The following is a 12,978-nucleotide window of genomic DNA, read 5'->3' on the forward strand; positions in this document are numbered from 1 at the left end:
TTTTAGTTTCCAACATCAATTCTGTAAAAATTAAATTTGGAAAGATACTTTTCATAGCAAATGTAACCCCAACTCATCAACAGTTCTATTATTGATTTCTTTACTGTGGAAATCAAAAGAAACACCCAGTTGCATTCAACTGCTGTCTTTCTTTATTGGACTGAAAGCATTTTGGTGCACTGTATTGGTTAAAACACTGGCCTTAGGTAGCAATATACTCTTCCTGTTAAATTCCAATTTCTGGTATCTCCCAAGAGATTTTAAGTTTCTCCAGTACTGCATTCACCCCGACAGCAAACATAGAAAAAGAACAAAGTTTTATTTAAAGGAACAAAAGCCACTGAAATGATGGGGAAAATTTGCAACTACTTAATCAATTTATCTGTTTAGGTAAATATTGTATCCATTCACAATGCTATAATGTTTTAGTCATGGTCTGTTAAACAGGAGTGGGTGGATTTGTGTTCTTGCTCAACCAAGAATAACCTAATCTCATTTTGGCTGAGACTTGTATAAGTTTTAGATCAATATAGTTTTATTCAAAGGACAATTAAAGGTATTTTTAATATTCTTTTGCTGTCAGACTTCCTGTCCCCACCGAAAAAAGTTATTGTTAAAATAACCATTATATTTATAGCTGGCTGAACAATTTTACATTCTGCTCAAAATCTTTGATGATGGACATCTGTGATATATTCAAAATCTATGGCCTGCGAAATTGGCAGGATGAAAAGGAAAATAAATATTTTCCCCAGTTTTTAAACAAACTAACATTCTTCCGGTTTACAAGTAAATGGCTGTTCTACAACCTCCTCAGATTGGAATGAAATAAAAGGGGCCACAATCTTCTACCCCTGGAGAATGGGAGGCAAAAATAAGGTTGGACCTCCCCTCCCCCTCCTTTGTGCATTGATTTTGGAAGGAAGAAACTGAATAATGCTCACCGAGATCATAGAATGATGTTTTAAAGGGATTGCATTGCTTTTGGGAACCAATGAAGTGTTTCAAACATATGCTGAACATAGCCCAGAAAAACAGTTGTCAAATCACTGCTCAATTGTAAAGCTTACTGATTGACCTTGGAGTGAATTGACCTCAGTGAATTATGATGAAACATGAATTAGTTCTCCTTTACATATATCAGGAACCAGGTGATAGTCCACACTGAGAGACTACATCACCTGGGCTTCCATAATAGCTAGTTTTCTTAAAAGCACTGAAGTGAAAAAATCATATACCCATAAATACACATTAAACATTAGTTTTTCCACACTGGGGAAAGCCTTAGAAGTAGATGACATCCTATTTGAAAAGTGGCATGATGTATACCACATCTATAAGTAATACAGGTATAAAAGTAGCTGCCCAGTTTTACAGAGGTAGAAAGTGGCAAGCGATTGGCTGCAGTTTGATTTTCTTAGCTCATGTGGAATAATTATGACAGAAAGCAGATTCTTTAATAATTTGAATAATTTACTAAATGTAGTAACATAACCCCAATAACTAGTAAACAGTTTACTAGTTGATAATTTTTTTAAAAAAGGAAAAGGGAACAAAGAAAAATACAAAATAAAGAAACAGAGACGACAGATAAAAGAAACACAGATTGGAGCAAGGAAAAGGAAGAAAGGATAAACCATTGCTCTTACCAAAGGTCTAGAGGTAAAGAGCCATGTCTTCAGGGCCTCACAAAATAACAGTAGGTGGGAGTTGTTTGAATTTCAGGAGGAACCTCATTCCAAAGGTCAGGTGATGCTACAGAGAAGGTGGTCTAGGGTCCCAATAAGTGGCATTAATTAATTGATAGAACCCAGAGATTGAACTATTTGGCTAGATACTATGGGAGGCAGACAATCTTTCAAGTAATCAGGCCCAATATTATTTAGGGCTTTATAGGTAGCAACCACCTTGAACTGCATCCAGAAGAAAACTGCCAATCAGGGTAGCTCACAAAATAGAGGTGTGTTATATCACTTCTGAGCCACTGCACTACCAGTTGAAGCTTCCAGGTAGTCTTCAAGGGCAGCCCCATGTATTACCACATTTCACTAATCAGGTTCTGAGGTGACCAGGACACGAGCAACTTTCTGAAGGGCTCTCCAATCTGAGGAAAGGTTGCAACTAGAGCACCAGACGAAGCTGGGCAAAGACTTTGCTGGCCACAGCTGCCACCTGACTCACAACTGTAAGACCAAAATGACCTCCAAATTGTATACCTTTTTTCTTACTTATAACTAGGCCTGTCCATGTGATCAGTGGGAATATTTAACTTTATGAAAGTTGGGAAGTCTTTCCCAAGAAAGTAGAAAAGGTGATCTGTCACTAACTAGTTCATCCGTGTAGACCTTATTTGGAAACATATCTTGGACAGGGAGAATGCATTCATACGCTGATCCTGAATTATAGTGAGAAATTGGATGTAGGTCTATTGTTTACTAATGTAAAGTAGTTCTTAAATAATCCCACTGGTCACATGGATAGGCCTTGTTATAATTAAGAAATATTGCAAAACAGCTATTTTGCTTAACTTGGTGGATGTTGTGAGTTGTTGTTTCCATCATCCTCACCTTGTTTCACTTGATGTGAACTGTCTACCTAAAGGTGCTTTTTGTCATGACCCCATCAGAGCCTGGGTCCAAGGAGAAGGAGGACATGGAGCTGGGGCTGACAGAGAGGGATGGTGTCAAGCCGGCTTCCCTCAGCAACCAAGAAAGAAACCACTTAACTCCATTTTGCAGAATTAAGAGTACTTTTACTGGTTATGAAAAGATAGCAGCTAAGCAAAGCAAGATCTGAGGCAAAAGCGCGCGAAATCATACATATCAATATGTGACCAACCCCCTCCCCCCAGCAACCCTCATCCCACTGTCCAATCTGTCCAAAACTACTTTTGGGAGACTGAGGGTGGAGACTTACTGGTTGGTGACGGGTCATTTGATTAACCATTCCCAAGAGAAATAAAGAACTCTCCGGAGGCTTGCCTAACCATGACCACCTCGGTCATAACACTTTTTCAGGAGGCAACAGAATGGGAGAATTTATATTCCTTGCAAACAGCTTGGATGAGAGAAGCAAAACGTCTTCAAAGAAAAACAAGAAAGTCCCGTCACCTCCTGAAAAAGCACCTTTGGGACAGCCACAACCAAGATTACTGAGAATGTGCATAGACTTTTATGTCTACCTAAACTTTTGGAAGCTATTAATTTGGGGAAACTACATTAGAGAATATGTTTCACAATGTGTCTGCAGTGCTCTGAGCACTGCATCACCCTGCTGTAATTTGTTCAATATTAATAGATCAAAAGTCTTGCTTCACCTATTTTGCTAGTAATATTTCACACTTCAAATGTTTATAGATAGTCGTGTGCTGGATAATCTCCCTATAAAATATCCAAGCTGTAGAATCTTCAAGAATGTCTGGATCAGAAATAGCATATTGATCATACCAGTCTGTAAATACACTGCAACATAGCAATCAATAACTTACAGGATGATGACAGCGAGTGCAATGAGTCATTTTTGGTTCTTAACTACAGGAGCCTTGATTTTATTTTTTGAAATTGAAGAGAAACATTGGTGACCTGTGGATATCTATGCACACATGGAATTTAGGAATAGATAGATCCCATTTATTTTATATGCAGCACAGGTATCTTATTTTATAGTTGCTTAAGTCTCAAACATAAGTGATGACTGAAGTCCAGGATGGTTACTCAGAAAGTACTTTATTTAACAAGGTCAGATTTAAGAATCTCTCACAGATATCTCTGTTTTGCTTTGAGATTTGTTTTGAAACATAATATCAAATCAGATGTAGAATTCTGGTTACCAAATGCTGGGTATACTGCAAATTCAAGTAGCAAAATTATGAAATCACGACTTTGACCCTCTTGATTTCTGATTTGAATTAGCACATGTAACCCAGGGAGGAAAAAGACCAATTCATCCTTCAGATACAGGACAACTCGGACCTTAAAACCATTTCCCCAAATCCTTTGCAGCTCACCCAAACTGGATAAATGGCTAGCGACAGACCTTCTCAGTAATGATTTACGGTACTTCAATTTTACAGGAGAACATCTGTAGCAAACCTTGCCTGCCAGCTTCTCCGTTCTAAATAAATTTTGTTTTAGGAGCTGCTAGGTGTTTTGTCACATTAACAATAAATGGTTTGAACATCTGCTACTGTTCAACAATTACGGTTTAGTGGAGTGGTTAAGGTGTTGAGCTAAGATTTGACCATGGAACTTAAACTGAATTATTTTGGATCATTCTCTTTCAGCCTAATTCTCCCCACAGGATTGTTATTGGGAGAAGAAAATAGGAAAAAAATATAGGTAGAGATAGATACCTTCATGCCCTTAAAGGAAACAAATTAAACAGTAAACTCATGTGCTAATGAACAGATTATTGTTTTATTTACAACTAGCCGATAACCCGGCATTGTCCAGGTATTTATTTATATGGGGAAAATGTCCAGAGAAAACATAATTTCTAATGTTGGATTCCCCCCCCCCTTTACCAGAGGGAGCCCCCTTGTGGAGTACTGTGAAGCCATTACCATGGCAACTCCACTGCACAGTACAGTAGAAGCCAGTACAGCAGTATGGCACAACAGAATTTATCTTAACAGAACACCCTCCCCAAGGGGTGTTAGGGGTATCTTACCCCCACAGTATTTTTCTCCAGAGGGTAAGTCATCTATGTACCAAGTTTGGTTGAAATTGCTCGAAGCGTTCCAAAGTTATGCTGGAATACACACACACACACACACACACACCATTCTTGGTTGTTTTAGCCTTTCTAGGAGTTCTTTTAGGGTTTAAGTGAGGGTTACAAATAATCTCAGTAGTTTAAATAGAACTGCTTCTTCCTCTGTTCAGTTAGAATTGTGCCCTAAGGACAATATTGAGCTGAGGACTTGGCTTGAGCTAGTTCTCTTATTGTCCATTTGTCACTTTAAATCCATGACTGAAGCCAGGTGTTACAGGCAGTCCCACAGATGCTGATATCTACCGGGCTGGATAAGCAGCAGAATGGGAAGGATCTGGAGGCAGAAGAATCACTACCTCATAAAGAGAGAGTTGGCCCTTTAACATAATCTAAGCAAATTAAAGGGTAACATAACTAAAGCAAACTTTCAACGCTTTTAAAAAATCTATATTATTATTCCAAAGTACTCACTATTTTGTTTCCATACTTTTAACTTCAGGGATTGAATCACTGGGGTTCTGTGGAGAACAGCGGTGAAAAATAGTATATGTAAATGTAACATTTAGGCTACTGGATGTTTTTTTCTTTCCTGAGAAAGCAGTTCAAAGAACACCAGCTTGAAGCTATTGGTTAGCCTGCAAAATCTGAGGCAGGAGACCAAACTCTTCTAACCTCAAGGAGACTTTGCATGGGGCTAATTAAAAAACAAAGCCATTAGACTGGTGCTGATTAGCTACCGTATTTACATTTTTGATGAAAAGTTCTGAAGCAGTGTTTTGATTGTTAATTAGAGTTGGCCTTTGTAAGCAATTCTTTCCTACACTTTCAACAAAAACCTAACTCGGAATTCTTCACTCAGTTGGTTAAAATAAATAACATAGTGCTTTTAGCTCTCTCCAAAGCAGGCGTCTTAGCAAAATAGGTGCTGGAAGGGAGAGAAATGGAGGACTGGTTTACAAATAGCCAATTTAAAGCTTTCCAATCTCTCACAGGTTGGAAATAATTTCAATTTTAAATGACAGAAAATCAAATTCTCCTCTTCTTCATAACCTGAGCTACAGAATAGTGGCTGTTTGTAAAGAAAATGATGCCCAAGGGGAGCAGGTTTCTGACTGATCTTCTCTCTCTCTCTCTCTCTCTCTCTCTTTTTTTTTTGACATGCTAGGGTGGGGAAGATAATGTTCCACTTAAGTTACTGATGCAATTTGATAGCATCCTGTTGCCTCGGAACATATGCTTTTCTTCATATGAATCATGATTTGCTTTTCTCAACAGAGAATTAGATGAGAACAGACTGGCTGTTCCATAATCCAGTTAAACGGAACTCCTCAGATGCAAACTCCTCCAGTTCTCATTGGTGTGCAGGGCCTTGCATGATTCAGATATCACAGTGAATTCTTCTGGAAAAAGATAGTAAGTAGCCACATTCAACCTGACCTCGTCCAGAACTACCAGCTAAATTAGATGTGATAATGCAGAAATAATTGCTGCGAAAGCCTATTGTTTAAATGAAGAGAAAACATGGCTTTAAAAAAAGATATAGGAAAAGCATTTTTATTGGGCTAAATCTATCTACCTATCTACCTATCTATGTCTGTCTGTCTGTCTGTCTGTCTGTCTGTCTGTCTGTCTATCATCTATCTATCTATCTATCTATCTATCTATCTATCTATCTATCTATCATCTATCTATCATCTATCTATCTATCTATCTATCTATCTATCTATCTATCTATCTATCTATCTATCTATCATCTCTCTATCAATCTATCTATCACACACACACACACACACACACACACACACACAATAATACAATAATACAATAATACAATAGTAGAGTTGGAAGGGACCTTGGAGGTCTTCTAGTCCAACCCCCTGCCTAGGCAGGAAACCCTATACCGTTTCAGACAAATAGCTATCCAACATCTTCTTAAAGACTTCCAGTGTTGGGGCATTCACAACTTCTGGAGGCAAGCTGTTCCACTGATTAATTGTTCTCACTGTCACACATACAAACACACATATGGCTGTGTTTGTATGTTCCAGCATAACTGACTTACTCTCTGGAAAAAAAATACTGTGAGGGTACGACACCCCTAACACCCCCCCAGGGGTTTTTATAAACCTAAACCAGAACAACAGCCAGTCATGTCTTCCTAGTGTTGATTTCTCCTTGAGTAAACAAATTACTGGAGCTATGCCCATCCATCTCACATTGCTGCTGGGGGAGCTTTTGTGGCAGCATCTTGTGCTTGCTTATGTCTAGCTTGCCAGAAAGGACATGCCATTCTTTAGCTGGTGATGGAAGAAAGATAGAAGGCTTCCCTTGTCAACTCAGACCTCAACACTCTGTCTCTATGAATGAGTCAAAGATAACAATGGAAGTTCACAAGTGTTGTATAATGGCCAGAGCCATCAAACACTTCATAGAGAATTCAAGTCAGCTATCATTGTTAATATCAGCCAAGACACCTATCCATTTCCAACCAGTATCTTATTTGTTGATTACTGATCTATATTTCTCATTTCTTGTAATCAACATGATCAATGTTTGGGACTGATGATATGGCCATAATAATCAAAAGATTGAGAGATTGCACCTTTTCAAAAATCCAGGAAAACTAGTGCTATACCTATGCAAGTGAATCTTATTGAGTTCACTGAAGTTTATTTCTAGGTAAATGGGTATACAATGGAGAATAGCAGCCCTGAAAGAAACTTCCACAATGAACACCGATTTTTGGACCAGAGTTACTGAGAGCTTATGCACCGAAGAAATATTCCTTGTGTGTCCTATCACATTTAGTCAATAAAGAATTCTATTCTATCATGAATAACTCAATGACAGTACTATTTCAGGAAAATAACCTGCTTTATTTATTATTATTTTAAGAGCAATAACTGCTGCACCTGTTTTTCTTCCCTGGCTTTTTCAACATATGGTTTTGAAAATGAAGGTAGCACAATGGAAAATGGATTGAGAACATATTTCTGCTTTTACAGAAAATATGGACATATTCACTTCATACTAAATTGTTTAAAAAAATTATGATGGGAGAGCTCGAAAAATATGAACAGTTCACCAAAACCAGCAACAGATGGTAATGCTAAAAAGTGGCTTGTAGGGGCATATTTACATGACAGACTTTGCTCTGGTTTACACATGCAAAATGATTGTTTGATGAAACCAACACTAGGCCATCACCAATCTGTGCAGTTCAAACTTCAGTTCGTGTCATTTCAAACTCAGCACTTTTTATAGAAATCAGCTCATGTATTCAGCAAGAATGACATGTTGTACATGTTTTTAAAATGTAGCATTATATAAGTATAAGGGAAATAATTCCTTACAGCAAGAACAATTCCGTAATGCAACAGAGGGATCAGATGCATTCAAGGATGGACAGCATGTGGGGGATGCTGCTAGTAGTGAATTTCTTGTCTGAGCATGGAATTGGATGGGATGAACTTTACATTTCTTTCACCCTTTTTTAGTATGATTTAATAATTCTACATTTAACTTAGAGCTTGATTAGTTTGATATTTTAATACAGAGTTGGACTTTTGAAGTTCATTACCAAATTGTGAGTAGACAATTTGATGGACAATTTCTTCTAATTTGTCTAGGTGAGAGAGAAATTCTCCAATAATTTCTCAAGACTGGGGTTCTCCTTTGAATGAGAGTAGTACTACTATTGAATAACAAATGACGTCCTTCTGTGGCAGTCGTTTAAAATATTAAAAAAATCCAGGGAGGCTTCAAACTCTGTAAGGAAAATTGTGCAAGCAAAAATCAGGCTAGACACATGGACACATTCTTTGGTCATCGCATCTAAGGGCAAGAAAACCACCCTTCACTCATGAACATTTATAGGAATTGTAAAAGTCAAAAGCAAATCCACATATTTACTGAATGAGAACTGGAAGATGTGTGAAATTTTCTGAGACTGGCACTCATTCATTTCATCTTTAAAGCATTTTGGGAAACTAATTCTGAGGGGAAAATCTAATGAAGCATTTAAACGAATTGCCTCAAAATACAGTACTCAGAACTCCCTGAAAGAAAGGTATGGTAGTTTACTATTGATATATTTTTCTGGAATATAAGCACACCAAAAAGTAGTCATTAAATCTACCAGCATAGTGTAATCTTTACATTTTCAGAAATAGAAGACCTACTGTGGCTGCTTTGTCTCGTGGTAATATTTATGTGTTATTATTTGTAACACCTACTGAAGACTCCATGTTGCCTTTGGCCTATTTTGGGATTTTTCCCTACCCTTGTTTTCCCTATTTGATGACAATGAACAGTTTTGGAGAACCTAAAAGCTTTCATACTTTCATGCTCATTGGTGCCATTTTGGTTAGTTCTTGTCCATGTAATCCCAAACTCAACTTGAGGAAGATTTCAAGTATAGTCTATTTGGAGATTTTTTTAAAAAATGTTTACAAACTTTTAGTCTAGAGGAAGTTCAAGCAGTTATAAAGTAAGCTAAAATTATTGGCTTGCCACTCCAGCATCAGCAAACAAATTTTAAATATATTTAGTGCCCTTTGTGCAAAAGTTGAGGAAAAATTAAGAACATTTTTAAAAAGTGCTTAAAATATTTTTTTTCTTTGAAAAAGAAAGATAATGTCACCTTGTGTAAAATGACTTGAGATTTTCAGCCAAAACAGGGAGCTTTTTATTTTATTTATTCATTTATTAATCATGTAAATTTGTGCAACAAATGTTGCTTCTGACCACCTGGTTCCATGGCCCCATATCTACAGGAGTCCCTGATAATAAGCCAGAAAAGGCTATCCCCACCCATTTTAGATTATTCCATGACTATATAGACCTACAAAAATAAAAATAAAAGAAGTATATTTGATTTAATATAGAATCCTTTCTCTTAGTTTGGCAAGGGACCCATGAAGTCCTTTGCTAAAAAGGAATTTACCAGGCATGGCACTCAATGTATCTATCACAATACTTGATACAAATGATTAGGATTTAATAGGTGAAAGTCATGAAGACTACATGTTACAACACCATGCTCCATTTCCCATCACCTTGTGCAAGGCATGATAACTGACCTTAAACATGTAACTGCCATGGCAGCTATTCATTCTTGGAGACATGTGAATCACATCCTTCCAATCGCCCTGGAATAATGGGATAAAGTTTATCTGCCAACTGAATATTTATAATCTAATTAGGATAACTTTCACTATTTAATCTACTGGTTTTCGTATGCTAATGTCACCTGGAAAATTCCTTCATGCTAAATCTCCCAAATGTCCAAAACACATTTTGAATATGAAAGGGTTCTGCAAAAGGAAAGAAGATTGCTGCCTCTGTGCCTTTTGAAAAGATATGGTTTCATTAGCAGGTAGATTAAATCAGAATGCACCCAAGATCATTTTTCCTCCATAAAACAGGGAATAGTGTTTTCCTTTTGATTCCTTCCAAAAAGGGATGCGGTGGCTCAATGGCTAAGACACTGAGCTTGTCAATCAGAACGGTTGGCAGTTTGGTGCTTCAAATCCCTAGCGCCATGTAATGGAGTGAGCTCCTGGTACTTGTTCCAGCTTTTGCCAACCTAGCAGTTCGAAAGCATGTAAAAATGCAAGTAGAAAAATAGGGACCACCTTTGGTGGGAAGGTAACAGCGTTTTGTGCTCCTTTGGCATTTAGTCATGCCGGCCACTGACCACGGAGACTTCTTTGGACAGCGCTGGCTCTTCGGCTTTGTAACAGAGATGAACACCACCCCCTAGAGTTGGGAACAACTAGCGCATATGTGTGAGGAGAACCTTTACCTTTGATTCCTTTCAAGGGAAAGTAAGTAGATTATCCAACTTGCCTATATTCTTACAGCCTCCAGAATTTTGAAACTTTCCTTTTTGTCTTGATGCAAAGAGTAACAGAGGAAATGGTTTGGTTAGTTGATTTGGAATTATGGACATTAGGTCTTTCAGCAGATGTATTATTGAAATTAAACACAGGTGACTAAAATTCATAGTTGTTTTGGAGACTGTACATGTTTATGGTTTTGGCATAGATTGTATAGCACAGTACAGTACAATACACAAAAGCCTCATAATAGTCTAATGGTTTCAAAATAGAAGAGCTATTTAAATTAGCCCAGCTCCTCTTGGAGTTGTTATTTTTCTCATAAAAGCTAAAATGGAAAGGTATCTGGATTCTTATCAATGTTTCCTCATTCTAGTGTCTGCTGCTTTTTTAAGAAAAGAATAAAAACAGGCATTTAAAAAAAAAAGATGCTAACTATATCAGTTTAACCCCCCACAAATGTAGATTGACTTTAAAACCCGAATTTTGTTTTAAAAAACCCTACATTTTAAAATCTTTTACATAAAGGTTCAAAGCACTACCACACATTTCCCACCTCTGTAGGATCAGGCAGAATATTTTCTGTTTACTATCAATCCTCAGTTGTATTTTCAATTTATTAGATCTATGAAACTTTTAATTTTGGGTATTTGCATTCTTGGCACTATTTAGACCACCTGTTTTCAGCTTCTAGAAATGCAGCAAGTTAGAAATATCCACTAGATGGCGTATTACTGATTTCAAAGGTTGAAACCTGGAAGCTCTCCACCCAACAGCGTCATCTTGGTCTGAAAACGTTTCTCCATGTGAAATTGTTTAAATGATTTCTTTTTTAAAAAGTAGGATATTGAAAAACGAAGTTTAACTTGGAAAAGCTGGCAATTATGTTTCCTCTTGTATTTTAAAAAAACATACCATGTATCAGTTAAACAAATGAGCAAATTAATACAAACCTTGCCATTGAGTAAATGTAGTTGCATGCCGATTATGAAGTTCAAAACACCAAAGAGCCCAACCCTAAGACCACCCCTATGAATACAAACATGCAAGACACCAGAATATAAACCGACAGCAAACAGCACTCCTTACTAGCACTGATGATGCTACCTAGTCAGCGTAATGAAACGTCTGCAAGAAAACAAACAAGCTCAAAGAACATCTGCTGTTTGCACAAATGGAGCTGTGTGCACGTGCATATGCTTACTTGCCACTTGTACAAGTGGAGCTGCATGCACATGCTCACCCACTGCTTCTATGGCCCGGTTCTCAAAAGCTGAGGCCTGGTATTGGACCCTGGCCCGGGGGTTTGCGATCCCTGTTTTAACATATGGACTTTCCATGTACAGAGAGGTTTTGATTTTCGAAGGCACAATTCACATTATTCTGATATGAACTAATCATCTGAGAGAACTGTATCTCGCATCACACACACACAAACACACACACACACACACACACACAACTTGAACATTTGTTCTAAGGAAGACCATTCATGCCCTCATTATTGAGATCCTGTACCACTGTTTGTTTGTTTGTTTGTTTGGATTTATATGCCGCCCTTCTCCAAAAGGACTCAGGGCGGCATACAATATTAAAAAAAACACACATCCCAAAAGTTAAAAAAAAAAATACATATCCAAAAAAACCAAACCGAATTTAAAAGTCAATACATTTAAAATAAGTTAAAATTAACAGGCCAGGCCGGCTTGCTGGAAAAGCCAACTTTTTAGGGCATGTTGGAAGGACCGGAGGTCAGGGATTATGCGACGCTCCGGGGCCAGCTCATTCCAGAGGGAAGGCGCTCCCACAGAGAAGGCTCTCCCCCTGGGGGTCACCAGCCAACACTGTCTGGCCGACGGCACCCTGAGGAGGCCAACTCTGTGGGATCGCACTGGATGGTGGGAGGCTACTGGTGGCAGTAGGTGGTCTTGCTGGGCCTAAGCCATGGAGCACTTTAAAGGTCATAATTAATACCTGTCTGAAAAATAAACAATCATTTGGATATAACGTACTGCTTGAGTCAATGTGATTGCATCCACTTTAAGGTGATTTCTTAGTTCACCTATGCTCTTTGGTGTCGTGAACTGGTCCCTCCATTTTGTATGCTTGTGTATAAGAAGGAAGACTTAGTGACAAGGTCACTTGAGGTGATCATTGCCTTTGAACATACAAAAAAAATAAATATAAACAAACCATAAAGCGCTTTGGGATCCTGGAAGGAAGAAGCAAGTCAGGTAATATTAAAGACATAAGAAATCTTGAGATAATATCATTTGCCTTTTCACTTCCGTGGTGTCTTTCATCTCCAAGGATCCCAAATTGCTTCATAACTATACATAATGGCTGCCATTAAAAATTTTATGCTCTGCGCAATGCAGCATTCATCTTCCCTGTAGAACGTTCTCTACTTTGAGGTGGAATAGTC

The sequence above is a fragment of the Natrix helvetica genome (genome assembly GCF_964273705.1).
Source record: "Natrix helvetica genome assembly, chromosome: 1".
Lineage (NCBI taxonomy): Eukaryota > Metazoa > Chordata > Lepidosauria > Squamata > Natricidae > Natrix > Natrix helvetica.